The sequence below is a fragment of the Oryx dammah genome, unplaced genomic scaffold, assembly GCF_014754425.2.
Source record: "Oryx dammah isolate SB20612 unplaced genomic scaffold, SCBI_Odam_1.1 HiC_scaffold_29, whole genome shotgun sequence".
NCBI classification, from domain to species: domain Eukaryota; kingdom Metazoa; phylum Chordata; class Mammalia; order Artiodactyla; family Bovidae; genus Oryx; species Oryx dammah.
Genome location: NW_024070213.1, coordinates 74,376,885 through 74,396,537, shown reverse-complemented (window position 1 = coordinate 74,396,537; position 19,653 = coordinate 74,376,885). Strand labels below are relative to the sequence as shown.

At 40.9% G+C, this 19,653-nt stretch overlaps 1 protein-coding gene and 1 non-coding gene across 2 annotated transcripts in view; one reads left to right on the top strand and one right to left on the bottom strand.

The window, feature by feature from the left end:
* Nucleotides 1–19,653, bottom strand: part of KCNMB4 (potassium calcium-activated channel subfamily M regulatory beta subunit 4) — a 75,828-nt gene that overhangs the window by 9,479 nt on the left and 46,696 nt on the right. The window lies entirely within an intron of this gene.
* On the top strand, nt 13,102–13,173 carry TRNAR-ACG. Its single transcript has one exon. It is a non-coding gene; the product is annotated as a tRNA-Arg (tRNA).

The window sequence follows — 19,653 nt, the reverse complement described above, 5'->3', positions numbered from 1 at the left end:
CAATCAAAGAAACTGAGGCAAGGAGAAATTGGTTTCCCAGACTTCCCTGGTGGTCCAGTGGCTAAGACTCCACACTCCCAATACAGGGGGCTCAAATTCGATCCCTGATCAGAGAACTAGATCCTACATGCCGCAACTAAGAGTTCACACGCTGCAACTAAGACCTGGTACAGGCAAATAAATAAATATTAAAATAAAAATAAAGAAAGAAAGGTTAGTTTTCCCAAGTTTACACAACTTACAATGATACAATGATTTGAAACTCTATCAATATGATTTTTAAACCTGTACTGCTTAATCCTTGGCCAGCTTTTCTCAAATTGGAATCACCTTGCTTTTTGTTGAAATGTAGCTTCCTGGGTTTCAATCCCTGGTACACTATATCAGAATTGGAGGTTGTGGTATCCAGAAATATGCATTTTTAAGAAGCTCCTATGTGATTCTAATAACTAATAAAGTTTAATAAGCACTGTGAAATGCTAGATTTGCCTAGGGTTAGGGGGGTGGTCCTTTGTTCTAATTGGTAAAAAAGCACCCTATAGCCTAGTAACTGACCTAGAGATACCAGACAGGAAGACAAAGATTTGGTGTCTATCATCCTCAATATAAAAAACTGATTCCCTTTGACTTTGTCTCACCAAAGGAGATTTCCACCCCACAACGCTTCTTGTTCTTTTGGCTAACAGGGAGAAAAAATGTTGATAATCTCTTTTTTTAATGGAGTGGAAAATTTCTTAAACTTATCTTAACCAGTTCACATAAAAATCCGAACTGCAATGGCACCCCACTCCAGTACTCTTGCCTGGAAAATCCCATGGACGGAGGAGCCTGGTAGGCTGCAGCCCATGGGGTTGCTAAGGGTCGGACACGACTGAGCAACTTCACTTTCACTTTTCACTTTCATGCATTGGAGAAGGAAATGGCCACCCACTCCAGTGTGCTTGCCTGGAGAATCCCAGGGATGGGGTAGCCTGTTGGGCTGCCGTCTATGGGGTCGCACAGAGTCGGACACGACTGACACGACTTAGAAGCAGCAGCAGCATCACGTGATGGTAACGGTCCCCACTGGAAGACAAGATGATCTCCTTCAAAGTGCTTTCTCCATGAAGATCTTATAGGAAACAGAGATCTTTCTAGATTTACGATCACACATACTTCTTATCTGAGCACAGCAACTTCCTTTTCATACAGGCCGCTAGAAAATTAAAATTTTCCCATCTCCAGCAAGACTATGTTGACTTTTTTGGTGCCAATCAGACCTTTCATGCTTTGTCTTATTTTCTTCACACCTTTCTAATTTATCTTGCAAAATTCTGTGAATCTTTAGAGCACTCATTGAACCTTTCTTAGAATAGGCATGTATCAATTATGTACATTTACACATCAGGTATACAATAAACATTGGAAATTATTTTAGTTGCCAAGCTTTACCCATATTTTTATGAAAAAGAATACGCTACCTCACTACTGAAAATTGCACTTAAGTATTTTGATGAAATCTCATTTCAAAGTCTACAAATGCCTCATCATTATCACGATCACAGAATAATTCTGCAGGCATAATGTCAGCTCATATATGCCAGGCCTCTGGTATAGCAGCATAGCCAAATGACATAAAAAAGGTCATGATTTCATCTTTTGAACCTTTTGAAGAGATTCTATCTATTCCTGCTCTAAATCTTGTTTATTATTGGTAACATGACCTACTTTTTTTAAAAAAAATCTGAAACAGATAAAAATAAAAATGAAAAAACTTAAATACAATAAAATCTTTAAATTGACAGTAAAGAACAAGTACAATGTAATTAGGATGGAGATAAAACAGAGATCCCAGGCTAAGAAAAGCTCTTGCCTTAAAGCATAAGTGGAACTTACCTCTCGAGCATCCCAGTGCCCAAGGAAAAAAGAACAGAGATGAGTTACACATTATCATTATACAAAAAAAAGAAATGTGTCAGTTCACCAGATTGAACTTTTTGCTAAGGCTAACCTCCATAAATTAGGTTGTGTGCATTTTTACACGAAGCAATCTGTATAACACATTTATTATAAGTCCCTTAACAGCAGGTTTACAAAGCTGGTTAATGAAACCATGTTAGGGGTTTTCAAACACTGATTTCAAGGTCTCAGTTCTCCTGAGGTTTTAAATAAGTTTCCAGGTGAGGTTGGTGATTACTCACATTTGGTAATACATGATCTAAACATTATTTTACTCCCAGTTTTACTAAACCACACACACTTAAAGTACACAGTCTGATGAGTTCACAGTATACACCTGTGAAACTATCACCAAAATCAAGCTGGTAGATGCCTTCCTTGCTGCCAAAGTTTCTTTGTACTCTCTGATAAGCCCTCCCTGTCACTCATACCCCGGAGAAGACAATGGCACCCCACTCCAGTACTCTTGCCTGGAAAATCCCATGGACAGAGGAGCCTGGTGGGCTGCGGTCCATGGGGTTGTAAAGAGTCGGACATGACTGAGCGACTTCACTTTCACTTCTCACTTTCATGCATTGGAGAAGGAAATGGCCACCCACCCCAGTGTTCTTGCCTGGAGAATCCCAGGGACGGAGGAGCCTGGTGGGCTGCCGTCTATGCAGTCGCACAGAGTCGGACATGACTGAAGTGACTTAGCAGCAGCAGCAGTCACTCATACCCACACCTCCTACCAACGATGCTTTTTAAATATCAAAAGTATCAGTCTGGTTTTCCACAATAACAAGAGCAAGTCGTTCAAGACTGAAATCACTGAAAAGCAGTCCTGGTTATGGGTTGAAAGGAGAGTCTTGTGTCAGGTTAGATTCCTGACATTGAAGTGACAACATATTTTATATCGAATACTGAAGAAACTGACATGTATTCATTCCCAGAGAACTTTGCATGGAGTTGGGCTTCAGTGTTTGAAAGTTTTCTATAAAAGTCTCTAATGTATAGACAAATATTCAGTTGATATAACTTCCTGGCAGTTCAGTGGTTAAGACTTGGTGCTCTCACTGTTGTGGGCCCTGGGTTTGATTCCTGGTTGGGGAATTAAGATCCCGCAAGGTACGCAGCATGGCCAAAAATAAATAAATGAATAAAATAAAACAATCCAAATATTCAGTTGAATTGCCACAGGTGCGAGGTGGCTATGGCACACAAGATTTTCAGGTAGGAACTCGTATTTAATCATTGATACCTAATCTGGAAAACTTTAATGTGGCTATTCTTAAATGTTTCTGTTTTCAGCAACACTGAAACTCAAATGTTTCAAGTTTCAGAGCGCATGGCTCTATAACCTGTGCTTTCTGCTGCTGCTGCTGCTAAGTCGCTTCAGTCGTGTCCGACTCTGTGTGACCCCATAGATGGCAGCCCATCAGGCTCCACCGTCCCAGGGATTCTCCAGGCAAGAACACTGGAGTGGGTTGCCATTTCCTTCTCCAATGCATGAAAGTGAAAAGTGAAAGCGAAGTCGCTCAGTCGTGTTCGAATCTTCACGATCCCATGGACTGCAACCCACCAGGCTCCTCCGTCCATGGGATTTTCCAGGCAAGAGTACTGGAGTGGGGTGCCATCTAGAAGACCAAATTAAAATGTACCCCATGAAGAAACTGACTTGATCCACTGATTAGTGATTTTTTTAAAAATTGTTTGCTACCTATAGATGTTGAAGATTAGCCAATAAAAACACTGAATTTGGTTTTGGCATAATTGAGCTGTTCTTACTAAGAGTAATTAACCAATGTGTTTATTTAGTTACTGTCTGAAGCAATCATAAGAACTTGGCAAGAAAGGACAAAGCATGTTAATTGTCCTCTCTTATAAAGGATTGTATATCTTCTTATACAATCACAGGAAGGCACCTGAACAGCTGATCCAGAAGCTGCATCAAGTTATTGCTATAAATTACAGTAGGAAAGGGGACCAGAATACAGACGCTTTGTAGTATTCTTTAGCGTGATTTGCTGTATGGTGAGCCCATTTTTGTCCACTTGTGTTCAGCTATGATATTGTGATATGGGCTTTTTTTTTTTTTTTGGTTGCTCTGTATCTTCCTTCCAGAATGTGGGCTTTCTCTAGCCGCAGCGAGTAGGGAACACTCTCTAGCTGTGGTGCCCAGGTTTCTCATTATCGTGGCTTCTCCTGCTGCGGAGCACGGGCTCTAGAGCACAGGCTCAACAGTTGAGGTACACAGGCTTCGTTGCTTCATGGCATGTGGAGACTTTCCAGACCAGGGATCAACCCCATGTCCCCTGTACTGGCAGGCGGATTCTCATCCATTGTACTACCAGGGAAGTCCTGTAATAGGGGCTTTTAAAAGCTTGAGAGGTATTCTATTGACATCACGGCTTTACTCCAGAGATGGCATCTATTACGGTGAAAGGTCGATTATAGGTCTATAAGTGTTATAAACATCCTTATATTTTCTTAGCTGTTTTCTCCAATTGATGAACTTAGAGGAGTAAATGTTTTCTTTATTTTTAATTGGCGGATAATTGCTTTACAATGTTGTGTTAGTTTCTGCCACACATCAACACGAATCAGCCATAGGTATACATATGTCCCCTCGCTCTTGATCCTCCCTCCCACCCCATCCCACCCTTCTAGGTTGTCTGGAGTAGTAATGCTTTAAAAAAATTTTTTTTATCTGACTGCACGAGGTCTTAGATGTGGCATGAGGGATCATCGGCCCTCACTGCAGCATATGGGATTTTTAGTCGCAGCATGTGGGATCTAGTTCCCTGACCAGGGATCAAACCTGGGCTCCCTTCATTGGGAGCTCAGAGTTGTAGTCACTGGACCACCAGGGAAGTCCAATAGTAATGTTTAATTGTATAAGAGTTGTTCCTCAGCTTGCCTATTCTTCATGGAGGAAATCACATCAAGACCCAAACCTGCATTTTTCAGAAAGAAAAATCTGCACTGAGCCTTGGCAGGATATTCAGCAAACTGGCAGATGTGATATTTTGGAGCAATAAAGGGTTACATTAATTATAAATAGGGAAGATTAGACTTTAAGTCCACCTTGATGGAGAGTTCTAAGCAATGCTGCAAATATAGCACCATCTTTCAGCATATGAACTTGAGTTAGAAAAACCTGGGCTTAAATATGGGCTTTATAACTTGCTAACTACATGGTCTGAAGAAAAATACTTAATACCTTTGAGTCTTAATTTTTTCACCTGTAAAATGGGTATAATAATATCTATTGTAAAGGGTTCTCCTGAGAAGTAAATGAGATAATGCACACGAGGTATGTAGGCAGATAGCTGCCTAATAGTGAACATTCAACATTCCATAAGAGGTGGTATCGTTAATGACTGTCATTACAAAGTAGGGGCAAACAACTCAGAAAATGATTTTAAAATGTTGGCAGTAACATATCTTCCACAAGTATCTTCTTCAGTCTAAGACTCCCAGGCTGAAGTCATAGCAAACCCTTTTAATCAAACTAGAACTCCTTTTGGTATCATGCTAAGTCGCATCAGTCGTGTCCGACTCTGTGCAACCCCATAGACGGAAGCCCACCAGGCTCCCCCATCACTGGGATTTTCCAGGCAAGAACACTGGAGTGGGTTGCCATTTCCTTCTCCAATGCATGAAAGTGAAAAATGAAAGTGAAGTCGTTCAGTCGTGTCCGACTCTTAGCGACCCCATAGACTACAGCCTACCAGGCTCCTCTGTCCATGGGGTTTTGCAGGCAAGAGTACTGGAATGGGTTGCCATTGCCTTCTCCTCCTTTTGGTATAGATAACCTCATTTCCCTCAGGCTTCTTTGCCCCTTGTAGTCATCATTCCAGTCCTATACAGACAGGCTTAAAGGTAGCAGTGTGAAGAAAGAGGATAGAGGAAGACTTCCTGGGAGGTCCAATGGTTAAGACTCTGTGATTCCACTGCAGGGGGCCCGGTTTCAGTCTCTGGTGGGGGAAATAAAATCCTGCATGCCATACAGTGAGGCCAAAACAATTTTTTAAAAAAGAAAGACAAGAAAGAGAATTCATTTAACAAGCTAATGATTACAATTGCCCCAGAGAAGCTCAGGGCTTAGGGGTACTAATATCCATATAGTCAAAAATCCCTATATAATTTTACAGTTAGCCATTCTATCCCAAGTTGCTCATCCATAGATTCAGCCAACTGCAGATAATATGGTACCACAGTATTTATTGAAATAAAATCCATGTATTAGTGGACCTGTGCAGTTCAGACCTGTGTTGTTCAGGGTCAACTATACTTTCCATTCTGGTATACGTATCTTGAATAGAGATATGCAAGGGGGAAAAAAAATCAGTAACACTAGTTGCTTGATTAGGAACACAAATAGAAATTATCCCCTAAATTTATCCCAAGCCATTATTTAGCAACATTAAATTATTATAGTGGTTGGGCTTATTTAGCAAACATTTTCCTGCTCATTACAATGACTGTCCCTACAGATGCAGCCCAGACAAGTAACTATCTCAATCCAGCTCTTCCAAAGCAGAGGCCTAGGAAAAGCATGGCAATCTTGTGCTCCCAGAGTAAAAAACTTCTTTTAAGTTTTTATTCACACTAGGTAGTAATTATTTTTTGTACATCTGTCTATTTTTGCAGCCTGAGTCTAAGAACCCTGAAGTCATTAGGGATAATCCTTGCCTGAGAAAATCTCTCCTGCATTTTCAAGAAAAAAAGAGGAATTACTGTCAAGACTTGCAAACCAAGAGGATGCTTATTACTTTTTGCCTTTAAAAAGGGCAAATCAAGGAACTGATTTTATCCTACATTCAGCTTGGCATAATTATAAATCCTCTGTTTTTATTGTTTGTTTTGTTCTTTAAAAAAACTTTTTGTTTTGTTTTGGGGTATAGCCAATTAACAATATTGTGACAGTTTCACGTGAACAGCAAAGTATGACTCAGCCATATATATACATGTATCCATTCTGCCCCCAATTCCCCTCCCATCCAGAATGCCATATGACCTTGAGTAGAGTTCCATGTGCTATGCAGTAAGTCTTTGTTTAGATCCTTTGTGTTGTTCCATTTAAAAAATGGAAAAATAATTTAAACTATCTAGTTTCTAAGGCAGAAACCTAAGACTGCCATTACATTTGCATGAAATCCCTTCCTTTTCCACCCACCTCTGTGAATTGCTCAGGAAGAGTCACCTGTATCCGCGACTGTGACTGCTGGAGAGCATGACTTTCAGCTCCCTGATAGCATCAAAGAGGACGAGTCTGTAAAGTGGATGACGGTTTCGGCCCAGTACTTCCTCTGAGCTTTTCCTAAGAAAACCTGTTCTTTGGGGTAATTTGGCTGGTGGGCCTCTGAATTACCAGGTAAGCTATTTATTTCACACAGAGCTGTGTTTTCTGGCCAGAGTGCTTAAATTTAAGATTTAAACAGAAATAAACTAGAGAAAGGACGACATCTACATTCTATTTAAGACAAACTGTTCCCATAATAGTTCTTACCTGTGTACCCTACTTTGTAGTTCCAATTTTAAAGTGAAAATCTATACCATTAAAAAAAATCAGCATGGGAAAGATGCATTATTCAATAAATTGTATTGGGACAATACTGATCATTTGGGGAAAAGGCATTGGTTCTCCATCTTATTTTTTACCAAAAAAGAAAAGAAAAATTCCAGATGGACTGAAAACCACGAACGCTCTAGAAGAACACCTGAATGTTTAAAAATAACATTGGAATGAGAAAAAAGAAGGTCTTTGTAATGGAGTTTTTTGATACAAATATGTCCCAAGTATTCTACTGGACTTACTTATACTAAGAAGCTTTTAATTGTTTATCAGAAATTAAAATTTAACTGGGCTTCTTGTATTTCAGTTCACTAAATTTAGCAACCCTAATTTCTAAGACATGAAATATAGAAATTATTGAGAAAATATGAATGATTCAATTATAGAAATGTATACATTTTTGTATAGCCAAAAAACTCCATGAAGACCCATAGGTAAAATAGAGACAACTAGATAATAAAAATAAATTGCTTTTCATATGAAAAAGATACTCAATTCTTTAATAAAAGAACAGGGTAGTGTCATTGGCCAAGGTGGTGGAATAGGAAGACCTTGAGCTCACCTTCTCCCAGAAGCATCCAAAATAACAACTATTTACAGAGCAACAATCCATGAGAACAACGTGAAGACGAGCAGAAATGATTTTCCATGGCTAAAGATATAAAGAAGGAACCACACAGATGGGTGGGAGGAATGGAGCTGACACATAGTCAAAATCCACAAGCTCAGGTGCTGCTGCTGCTGCTAATTCACTTCAGCCTTGTCCAGCTCTGTGCAACCCCATAGACAGCAGCCCACCAGGCTCCCCTGTCCCTGGGATTCTCCAGGCAAGAATACTGGAGTGGGTTGCCATTTCCTTCTCTAATGCATGAAAGTGAAAAGTGAAAGTGAAGTCGCTCAGTCGTGTCCGACTCTTACGAGCCATTTCCTTCTCCAACAAGCTCGGGTAGACAACTCACAAACAGAAAGATAATCACAGTCGCAAAGACTCTTCCCAAAGAGTGAGGGGTCTGAGCACCACACTGAGCTCCCCAGCTTGGGGGTCCTGCGCTGAGAAGACAAGCTTCCAGAACATCTGGCAGTGAAGACAGTGGGACCTGACCACAGGAGAGCTGCAGCACTATAGGAAACACAGACTCTGTGCTTCAAGATGCACAAAAAACATTGTGCCACGAGTGCCAGCACAGAGGCAGTGCTTTGAAAAGAGCCTAGAAAAACCCACCTGCTGGTCCTGGAGAGCCTCCTGGAGAAGAAGAGAGCAACTGGAGCTACCCCTGGGGACACCAACACTGGTAGGAGCCATTTGGGGGAGTTCATTCTACCATGAGGACATTGGTGCTGGTGAGTGCCATTCTGGAGTCTTCCCTAGCCTATTACTGCTAGGGGAGTATGTCCCAACCAGCAGGCCAGGGCAAGCCCCGAGTCTTCCATAGCAGGATGGCTGTCTTATAAGGCAGGGTCTGACAGTCAGTTGGGGTGGGGCTAGCGCCACTTACCACTGCACCCACAGTAGTCGGCCCTATCACAGCAGATGGATGTTTGTAGCCCAGAGTATAGCTCTGGTGGCTAGATAGGGGTGTGCCTCACCAGACCTCATGGACCTCACAGGACCTCCTAAGACCTCTCTTCCATAGGATAGAATTTCATAGGATCAGAAGATCAAACTTCACGAGATGTCTCTCACATACTGCCATTTTTCCAAATCAGGAAACAACCCACCTACCTGAAAGTGAAAGTTGCTCAGTCGTTCCGACTCTTTGCAACCCCATGGACTATACAGTCCATGGAATTCTCCAGGCCATGGGGTGGGTAGCCTTTCCCTTCTCCAAGGGATCTTCCCAACCCAGGTCTCCCGCATTACAGGTGGGTTCTTTACCAGCTGAGCCACAATCAGGAAACAACCCACCTACCTAATACATATAAATAAACACAGAGAATGAGGTAAAATGAGGCAACAGAGGAATACATTCCAAACGCAGGAATAAGATATAACCTTAGAAAGAGAACTTTTAAAAGTGACAAAAGCAAGCTACAAATATTTAAAGGTAATGATCATGAGATCAACAAACTCAAGAGAAGGATGAATGAGAATTTTAGCAAAGGATTAGAAAACATGAAGAACCACACAGAGCTGAAGAATACAAGAGCTGAAAGAAAAAATACACTAGAAGGAATCCACAGGAGAGTAGATGATAGAGAAGGCTTCCCTGGTGGTTTAGCAGTGAAGAATACATCTGCAGTGCAGGAGACAGAGGTTTGACCCCTGATTTGGAAAGATCCCCTGGAGAAGGGAATGGCAACCCACTCCAGTATTCTTGCTGGGGAAATCCCATGGACGGAGGACCTGAAGGGCAGGGGCTACAATGCATGCAGTTGCCAAGAGTTGGGAATGACTTAGTGACTAAAGAGCAGCAAAATGATACAGAGGAACAGATCAGTGAGTGACCTGGAAGGCAGAGTAGTGAAAATCACCCAAACTGAACAGAAAAAGAAAATGATAATGTTTTTCAAAAATTAGGATATTTTAAGGGACTTCTGGGACAACATCAAGCAAACTAACATTTGCATTTTAGGAGTCTTAGAAGGAGAAGAAAGAGAGAAATGGGGCAAACTTATTTGAAGAAATATTAGCTAAAAACAGCCTTAACTATAAAAGGAAACAGACATCTAAGTACAAGAATCACAAAGTCCCAACAAGAGGAATCCAAAGAAGTTTGCACTGAGAGACACTGTGATTAAAATGGCTAAAAGACAACTTTCTTACACCATAAACTTAAAACATAAGACCTGAAACCTTAGAACTCCTAGAAGAAATCACAGGGAGTATGCTTTCTGACATGGATCTTAACAACACTTCTTTTGGATAAGGCTTCTCAGGCAAGGGAAACAAAAGAAAAACTAACAAATGGGACTACACCAAACGAAAAAGCTTTTGCGCACCAAAAAAACACAAAAGCCTACTGAATGGGAGAAGATATTTGCTAGTGATATATCTGACAAGGGGTTAATATCTAAAGTACACAAAGAACTCCTACAACTCAACATCAAAAACAAACAAAAAAAAACCCTGATTAAAAAATGGGCAGAGGACTTGAACAGACACTTTTCCAAAGAAAACATGGCCAATAGGCACATGAAAAGACGCTTGACATCATTAATCATCAGGGAAATGCAAACTAAAACCACAATGAGATGTCATCTTGGTAAATCTAAGTAAGTGTTTCTCTGAGTTCTGTGAGCCACTCTAGCAAATCAAGCCTGATGTGGAGGTCATAGAAACCTGATTTGTAGTCGAGTCAAACTCCAAGTATAGTTAAAGCTATGATTTTTCCAGTAGTCATATATGGATGGGAGAAGGCAATGGCACCCCACTCCAGTACTCTTGCCTGGAAAATCCCATGGATGGAGGAGCTTGGTGGGTTGCAGTCCTTGGGGTCACTAAGAGTCAGGCAAGACTGAGCAACTTCACTTTCACTTTTTACTTTCACGCATTGGAGAAGGAAATGGCAACTCACTCCATTATTCGTGCCTGGAGAGTCCCAGGGGCAGAGGAGCCTGATGGGCTGCCGTCTATGGGGTCGCACAGAGTCGGACACGACTGAAGCAACTTAGCAGCAGCAGCAGCAGCAGCAGCATGTATGGATATGAGAGTTGGAGCATAAAGAAGGCTGAAATTGTGGAGCTGGAAAGTCCCTTGGACAGCAAGGAGATCAAAGCAGTCAATCCCAAAGGAAATCAACCCTGAATATTCATTGGAAGAACTGAAGCTGAAGCTCCAATACTTTGGCCACCTGATGCAAAGAGCCAATTCACTGGAAAGGACCCTGATGCTGGGAAAGATTGAGGGCAAGAGGAGAAGGGGGTGACAGATGGTTGGATGGCATCACTGACTCAATGGGCATGAGTTTGAGCAAACTCCAGGAGATAGCAAAGGACAGGGAAGCCTGGAGTGCTGCAGTTCATGGGGTAGACTTAGAGACGGAACAACAGAACCCAGCTAGAGCTGGTGGCAAAGAACCTGCCGGTCAACACAGGAGGCTTAAGAAACATGGGTTCGATCCTTGGGTTCAGAAGGTCCCCTGGAAGAAGGCATAGCAACCTACTCCAGTATTTTTGCTTGGAGAATCCCATGAACAGAGGAGTTCACGGGCTACGGTCCATAGGGTTGCAAAGAGTTGGACACGACTAAAGCGACTTGGCATGCACACACAGAAACTGTGGGTAACCTAGTTCAGTTCAGTTCAGTCGCTCAGTTGTGTCTGACTCTTTGCAACCCTAAGAACCACAACAAGCCAGGCCTCCCTGTCCATCACCAACTCCCAGAGTTTACCCAAACTCATGTCCATTGAGTCAGTGATGCCATCTAACCATCTCATCGGACTGGAAAAGGTCAGTTTTCCTTCCAATCCCAAAGAAAGGCAATGTCAAAGAATGCTCAAACTACCACACAATTGCACTCATCTCACACGCTAGTAAAGTAATACTCAAAATTCTCCAAGCCAGGCTTCAGCAATATGTGAGCCGTGAAATTCCAGATGTTCAAGGTGGTTTTAGAAAAAGCAGAGGAACCAGAGATCAAATTGCCAACATCCAATGGATTATCAAAAAAGCAAGAGTTCCAGAAAAACATCTATTTCTGCTTTATTGACTATGCCAAAGCCTTTGACTGTGTGGATCACAATAAATTGTGGAAAATTCTGAAAGAGATGGGAATACCAGACCACCTGACCTACCTCTTGAGAACCTGTATGCAGGTCAGGAAGCAACAGTTAGAACTGGACATGGAACAACAGACTGGTTCCAAATAGGAAAAGGGGCACATCAAGGCTGTATATTGTCACCCTGCTTATTTAACTTCTATGCAGAGTACATCATGAGAAACGCTGGGCTGGAAGAAACACAAGCTAAAATCAAGATTGCCGGGAGAAATATCAATAACTTCAGATATGCAGATGACACCACCCTTATGGCAGAAAATGAAGAAGAACTAAAGAGCCTCTTGATGAAAGTGAAAGAAGAGAGTGAAAAAGTAAGACCTACTAATAATTGGTATCTGAAGCAGCCTAGAAGCCATCTGGTGCAATTGAGCCCTTAACCTTTGAGCTCTGATTCTGTCTCCAAGTATATAGTGTCAGAACTGAGTTATTAATAAATTGTAGGACACCAGCTGGTATGGTGGAAAACTGCTTGATGTGGGGAAAAACCCACATACATTTAGTGGTCAGAAGTGAAATTTTTGTATGAGGAATAAAGGAGACACACAGGAAGGAGACTGAACTGAGATTTTCTATTAAAGCTTCAAACCAAGGCCATACCCAAGTTTCCTAACTTGGAGAAATGAATTCGTCAATCCACAGAACACAACAACACAGATTCAAAATCTTTAGAAACTTGGGGCAATTTAAAAGCTTTAGAATTGAAGAGAAGCTCACAGCCAATCACTGTAAAAGATAATTACACTTAATACTATCTACAGATTACTACCAGTATGTTTCCTATTGATGCTCTAACAAATTTAGCAGCTTTAAGGAGCCTGGTGGGCTACAGTCCACGGGGTCGCAAACAGTCGGACTCGACTGAGCGACTTCACTCTCACTCTGGCCTCCCTGGTGGCTCAGACGGTAAAGCGTCTGCCTACGATGCAGGAGACCCAGGTTCGATCCCTGGGTTGGGAAGATCCCCTGGAGAAGGACATGGCAACCCACTCCAGTACTCTTGCCTGGAAAGTCCCATGGATGAAGGACCCTGGTAGGCTAGAGTCCATGGGGGTTGCAAAGAGTCAGACATGACTGAGTGACTTCACTTCACTTCACTTCACACAATGCAAATTCATTCTCTTCTAGTTCTGCAGGTTAGAAGTTTGAACTCTGATTCACTTGCTGAAATGGAGGTGTTAGCAGAGCTGTTCCTGCTGAAGGCTCTGGGGAGAATCTGTTTCTTTGCCTTTTCCAGTTCCTAGAGGTCCCCCGCATTCCTCGGCTCCTGGCCCCTTCTCAGCATCATTCCAATCTCTTGCTTCCACTGTCACATCTTATGCTACTCCTTGGATCTTCATCTCTCGGTTATAAAGACCCTGTCAATTCAGATCTACCCAGATAATGCAAATAAACCTTTCATCTCAAGATCCTTTACTTAACTGTGTCTGTGAAGTCCCTTTTACTATACAAGGTAACATAAGGTAACAAGGTAAGGTACCATAAACCCATGGAGACTAGGATGTAGACATCTTCACCTGTATGTGTGCTAAGTCACTTCAATCATGTCCAACTCTTTGCAACCCCATGGACTGTAACCTGTTAGACCCCTCTGTCCATGGCATTCTCCAGGCAGGGGTACTGGAATGGGTTCCTATGTCCTCCTCCAGAGGATCTTCCTGATCCAGGGCTGGAACCTACATCTCTTATGTCTCCTGCATGGGCAGGCGGGTTCTTTACCTCTAGTGCCACCTGGGAAGCACTGTGGATATCTTTGGGGGCCATTATTTAGAGAATTACATAAATTATCTATTCCTTTCCCCAATTAGTCATTCAGAATTAAATCATCAACAGAAGGAACTTTTTAAAAAGGCAAGGGAGTACTTCCCTGGAGATTCAGTGGTTAAGACTTCAATGCAGGGAGCATGGGTTCGATTCCTGGTCGGAGAACTAGGATCCCACGTGCCATGTGACACAGTCAAAAAACAAAAGTTAAAAACAAGACGGAAAAACTAAAGAATAAATTCTTTTCTAATATCCCAACTTGAATTATATAAAAAAAAAATCTACTTTTTTCATTTTTTTCAACATTTGCTCTTTTATGACAAAGGCATTTATACAGAAAACACACATGACGAAAGATGTTACAAAACACCTCTCTTTCCTGCATCCACACTATTTTCCTGCACTGTTTTCCTAGAGTTCCCGCACATCCTCTAATACCCGCTGTTCCTAATCATTAATAGAGCTCCAAAAATGTCAATCGTCCACTTTAATCCTCCCTAAGGAACTGCCTCCTTATTTTTTATAAACTTTATTTCGTCTTAATAATACATTAATATAATACCACATCAACTAATACATTAATAATAATAAAATAATACATCTTTTCTGTTTTCCTTTCAACTTTATACTTTATCAAATGTGTCCAAAGATTCTTGATTCTTCTTTACTCAGTCTTTCATGAAACAATGTCATGAGTAATTCTCTGTATTAATTTTAACTACAATGCCATACCACATTATAAATTTGACCCTCTTGAACTTTTTCTCCATTATCTTTCCTTCAAATCTTTTCAAAGCTCTGAATTTTAAAACTGAGGTAGAATTTCCAGAGAAATTCAGAGATAATAAGTGCATAAGTTTGATCACGTCATGTTAATATTGTTGATTTCTGGTCCTTTTATCTCTAGTTTATAAAAACAGTTTCATAATTTCTATCCAACACATTCTTAAAAGCATGCATTCTTTCATACAATTATTTTTCTCATATTTAATGATTTAATCTCATATTAAACAGATTTTAATCAGAAATGGGGAAGTTGAAGAGTTGGCCTTTATGTTCCCAAAGGAAGTCTCTAAAAACCTGTTTTCCATTTCAGCAATGCCTACTCCTGGAGAGAAATCTTTAGAAATTAGAAATGTTGATTTATGATGCCAATGGTCAAAATGCTCTTTGGCTTTTCAATTCCTTATTTAGAGTGACTAATACTTTTTTAAATAATTTTTTTTGATGTGGATTATTTTAAAAATCTTTACTGAATTTGTTACAATATAGATTGTTTTATGTTTTGGTTTTTCGGCGTGCAGCATGTGGGATCTTAGTTCCTTGATGAGGATCAAACCCACACCCCTTGCATTGGAAGGTGAAGTCTTAATCACTGGACTGCCAGGGAAATGCCTAGGGTAACTAATTCTTAAACATCAAAAGATGCTTGTTGTGATCTAGCATGCCTGAGAATTCAGTGATACTAGCAAGCCAGGGACTGGGAGGGACTAAAAACAATAGTACTGATTAACCAGGATATCTCAATATTCCTCCTGCTGACAGGTAACAGGACTCTTTAGTCACTTTGTGAAGCCAATACCAAAGTAGAAAGAGAAGCTCTCTTTATAGAAAAGGCTGAAAACACTATATTAAAAAAAAAAATCACAGATTTTATTAAGTGCCTTTTAATCAAAATCTTCAAAAACAGGGTAGAGGCTCCCCTTTGAAACAAAATAAAATGATATCCAAAGGCCTACAATTGAGCTAGTGTCTCCCAGGCCATCTGATTTCGTAACTCTGAGATTCTCATATTCAAAGTTACTCCACTGTTTCAGGTAAAGGAAGACTTGGTTGCACCCAGCATAGTAACTGCACACATAGAAAAGGACTCTTTTGAAAGATCACTTTAACAGCCATACTTTGTATCATTTCCCTAAGCTGAATCATATTCGCAGCCCTCCCTCCAGGCAAAGAGGACATGAAAAGTAGCAGGAGATAGAATCTCAGATCACACACTTGCAACGTGGGTGTGAGAAACCGTTTCCAGGGAGAAGATGACAAACATTCTGATGCACCCGAGATATGCATATAAGCAGGAATCCCATCGGGTATTTTTAAGGCTGGCAAGAGCCTCAGAATTTGGTCTCAAGGAAATAAGGCAGGTAAGGAATCTCCCAAAATGTCAATGTGTCTTCTTCCCATCTACAATATGCTGGGCATATTGTATACAGTTTGAACAGTGGCATTTAAAGGGAGGTAGAGAAAACATTGCCCCCATGATTTCTGATATACAATCAAGATGGCAGGGGTTCCTTAACTAGCAAAACTGAAGTAGAGGCAGAGCAACGAGGGCTCACTCACCCACCTTCAGTTCGAATGCAAACGCCCCCACAAAGCGTGATCTCAGGACGTCTGCCCAACTCAACAAAGCCTGGATTTTCTTCCAGTGGTTCCCACACCTAGAAGAGCGTGACACTGAGCTAAGCTCAAAATGAAAGCTCGGTAAATGTCAATGGAATAAGAAGGGAGTGAAAATCCAGCAACACAGAGTTTCAGTTAAGCAAATCTGGGGGATGGGGAAATCGGATGGGGGGATGGGGGGCAGGATCCTAGACTTCATGGGAATTCTTTCAAAGGCCATGTATATTTGTTTGGAATTATAAATACCATCGATGCAGTTGCATAAACAGTCAAGTGTATTTGCTTGTGTTTTTACCAACTGTGCCAACTATTTCCAAGAGTGATCGTGTACACTACGCTTTTTGTCATCACAAAATTTCTTTTCTTCGTGCTTGGTTATTTAAAAATCTATCTCTAGCCTGTCCAACCAACACATGTGCATGTAACTACTGTCACTAGTGGTTCCTGTTCCTTCGACTCAATTGCTCCAGCCCTGCTTGGTCGCATTACCCTTCCTGAGAAGCCTACCAGCGCTGCTGTTCCTATGACGCTGCTTCAGGACTAGCATGCTTGGAAATGCTGCCAGGACCTAATAAAGCCAATACCAGATGAGCCCAAGCAGATGAACAGACACTCTACTTTTTCCAAACCTCAGAAAAGGATCCTGTAACTCATCTCACAACTTACTCTCAGGAAATCACTATTAATGTCTGATTAGGTGAAGTCCAATTCCCTGTAATTAGATCCTCAATGAAGAAAAATCAGCCAGTCACCACAATTTCTTTTCCTTTCCACCTCTCTCCCATCAGCCTGGCTTCATTATTTTGGCAGTTTTGAAGAGAGGATCTGAAAAATACATCCTGGGTGGGCGAAGAATGAACTGCACATCTTTCTGATTATTACGAAAGCTGAAGGAAACAGGGTTACCACCTATTATAATATTGTCATTCTAAAAGTTTCCCAATTGTTAAAAACCCATTTCATTAAAATGTATTATGCACTAAACAGTTATTTTTTTAATTGAATAATTCACAGAGGATCTATACTTTGCTGCTGCATGTAGGAAAACAGAAACAGGCTAGCATTTCTATCAAGGCTAGCAATGAATCCTTCAACCTAACCCCTATATTATACAGTAAAGAGTACATGAATAATAGCTTTATGTTCTGTTTTGTTGCAGTCTGTAATGCAGTTATTTTTCTTGGTAGAAGTGCACTGAAGAGATATTGTAATACTTCAGCCCAGTAAAATTAGCTAAATTAATTGTCAAGCACTTTTCCTAACTAGTAAATTGCTTATTATATATATATATGTTTGGAGGACAAAAGCTTTATAAAGAAGTGCGTATAACTATGAAAGTGATGACTCACAGTATAATCGTAGAATTTTTTAAACTTGAGAAATTTAAAGGACCCTATCAGGCAATCATAAAATCTCTCTTGGATGTGCCAGTAACTTAACGTTACCTTGGTAGCAGATGATATTCAAGATTCAAGAAAGTACACATACATAGCCATCAGATTGTTGGACTGAACATGATAGAGTTTGAAAATCACTAAACATTTTCAGCACAAGTATTCCTAAGGAAATCTGTGTTCTTTTCTCCTGTCACAAGACTAATATTAACATCCAAGAGAGGGGGACACCCCTTTAGCTGGGGTCCTGCAGTGATAAAGGCAGGGGTTGAAGCTGCATGGGACCCCAGACAGACAGGTACTGTAAGCAGAAGATAAACTCTCATTTTTGTAAGCTACTAAGATTTTCAAGTTGCTATCCCAGCACAATTCAGCCCCAGCTAACTGAATCACACAGGTACAGGTTGGGGATCCTAAAATTTCACCAAGTAAACTAGCCTTCTCTTAATCTCAAACACAGTTTGCAGGTGCACATCTGAGTATCTTAAATGAATTTCCCGGTACTCTGTTCCCTTCCATTCAGCCATTCAACAACACTTGCAGCAGCCACAGTGTGGCCAGCCCCAGGGCGGTGCCTGTGTGTTGGTTCTCATGAGTTGGCGGTAAGCCTGTGGGCAGAACACTGTCTGCTCCTGTATTCTCATCGACCAATGCCAGGCACATACTCCAGGTGCTCTGTAAATGTTTGTTGTTTGTTTACTGTTGAGATATATTTCAAAATGCATTTGTACAAATGCAGAGGCAATAAAAGGGAAGGAGAACTTCCACGTGTCTGGGAAAAGAGAAGTATCATTTGAGCAAACACAAAAGAAGAAGCGGAGTATGGAGTACAAGTTTCTTGGCAGAGGACCCAGCACATACAAAGGCACAAGTTCCTTTGTCTGCCATTTCAGATTATTTTGCCACTAATGGTACAATTAAAGAATGTTATAATTGCAATGTCACTGATAAGATTCCATGGAGTCCCTGATGTTATCCGACCTCAGTATGGGCTAGAATCCTGGCTGATGTCAGCAGCTGTATAGCAGAGTGCATAAGAGCCTGGCCACAGAGGTAGACTGCATAGGTTTGAATCCCGGTTCCGCTACTTGCTAGCTGTGTGATCTGTGCAAACTGCCTTACCTCTCTGTGTTTCATTCCTTTATGCAGAATATGAAAACTATGACAACAATGCTTTATATGGATGCTGTGCAGATTTAATGAGATTCAATGTGTAAAGCACCTAAACTGTTTCTGGAACAGAGTAAGCACTATATGAAGGCGTTGGCTAATATTGGGTAAGGACAGACGGCCAGATTATCAGGGAAATAGTCACATCTCTGTCTGTGACTCAGTATTTTCCAGCATTTTTATCAATAACTTGCATAAGAAAATTGAAGTCATTTAGATTTACAATTAGAATAACATTTTTCAATGGAAGAAATAACAACTCTATTCCAGAATCAAGATTCAAAATCATCATAAAAAAATGGAACAAACAGGAAAATAGCAATGGTATGTATTTATATAGATATAAAATTCTTGCACTGAAATTCAGAACATCATTCTTACAGACAAATGTTAGAAATGAGGATAGGGAGAGACTTCAAGAGTAGCATGTATAAAATAGATGTGGGTCAAGTAAGTTTGATTAATCATAAGCTCTGTATGAATCAACAGTGTATTGTTGCTGCCAAAATAATAATAATGCCACGTCAGGCCTCATTAACTGAGTTTTAGTCTCTAGATTGAACAGTGGGGGCAGAAATGTTTTGCCTTCCTCTGTACAGGCCAGCTCAAAGCAATAGTAAGAACAGCATCACAAGCAGTGAGAACAAGTCTAATTTCCACAGCAATGGCATGTGGAATGGAGGACACCTTCGGTCTGAGGCTCAAGGAC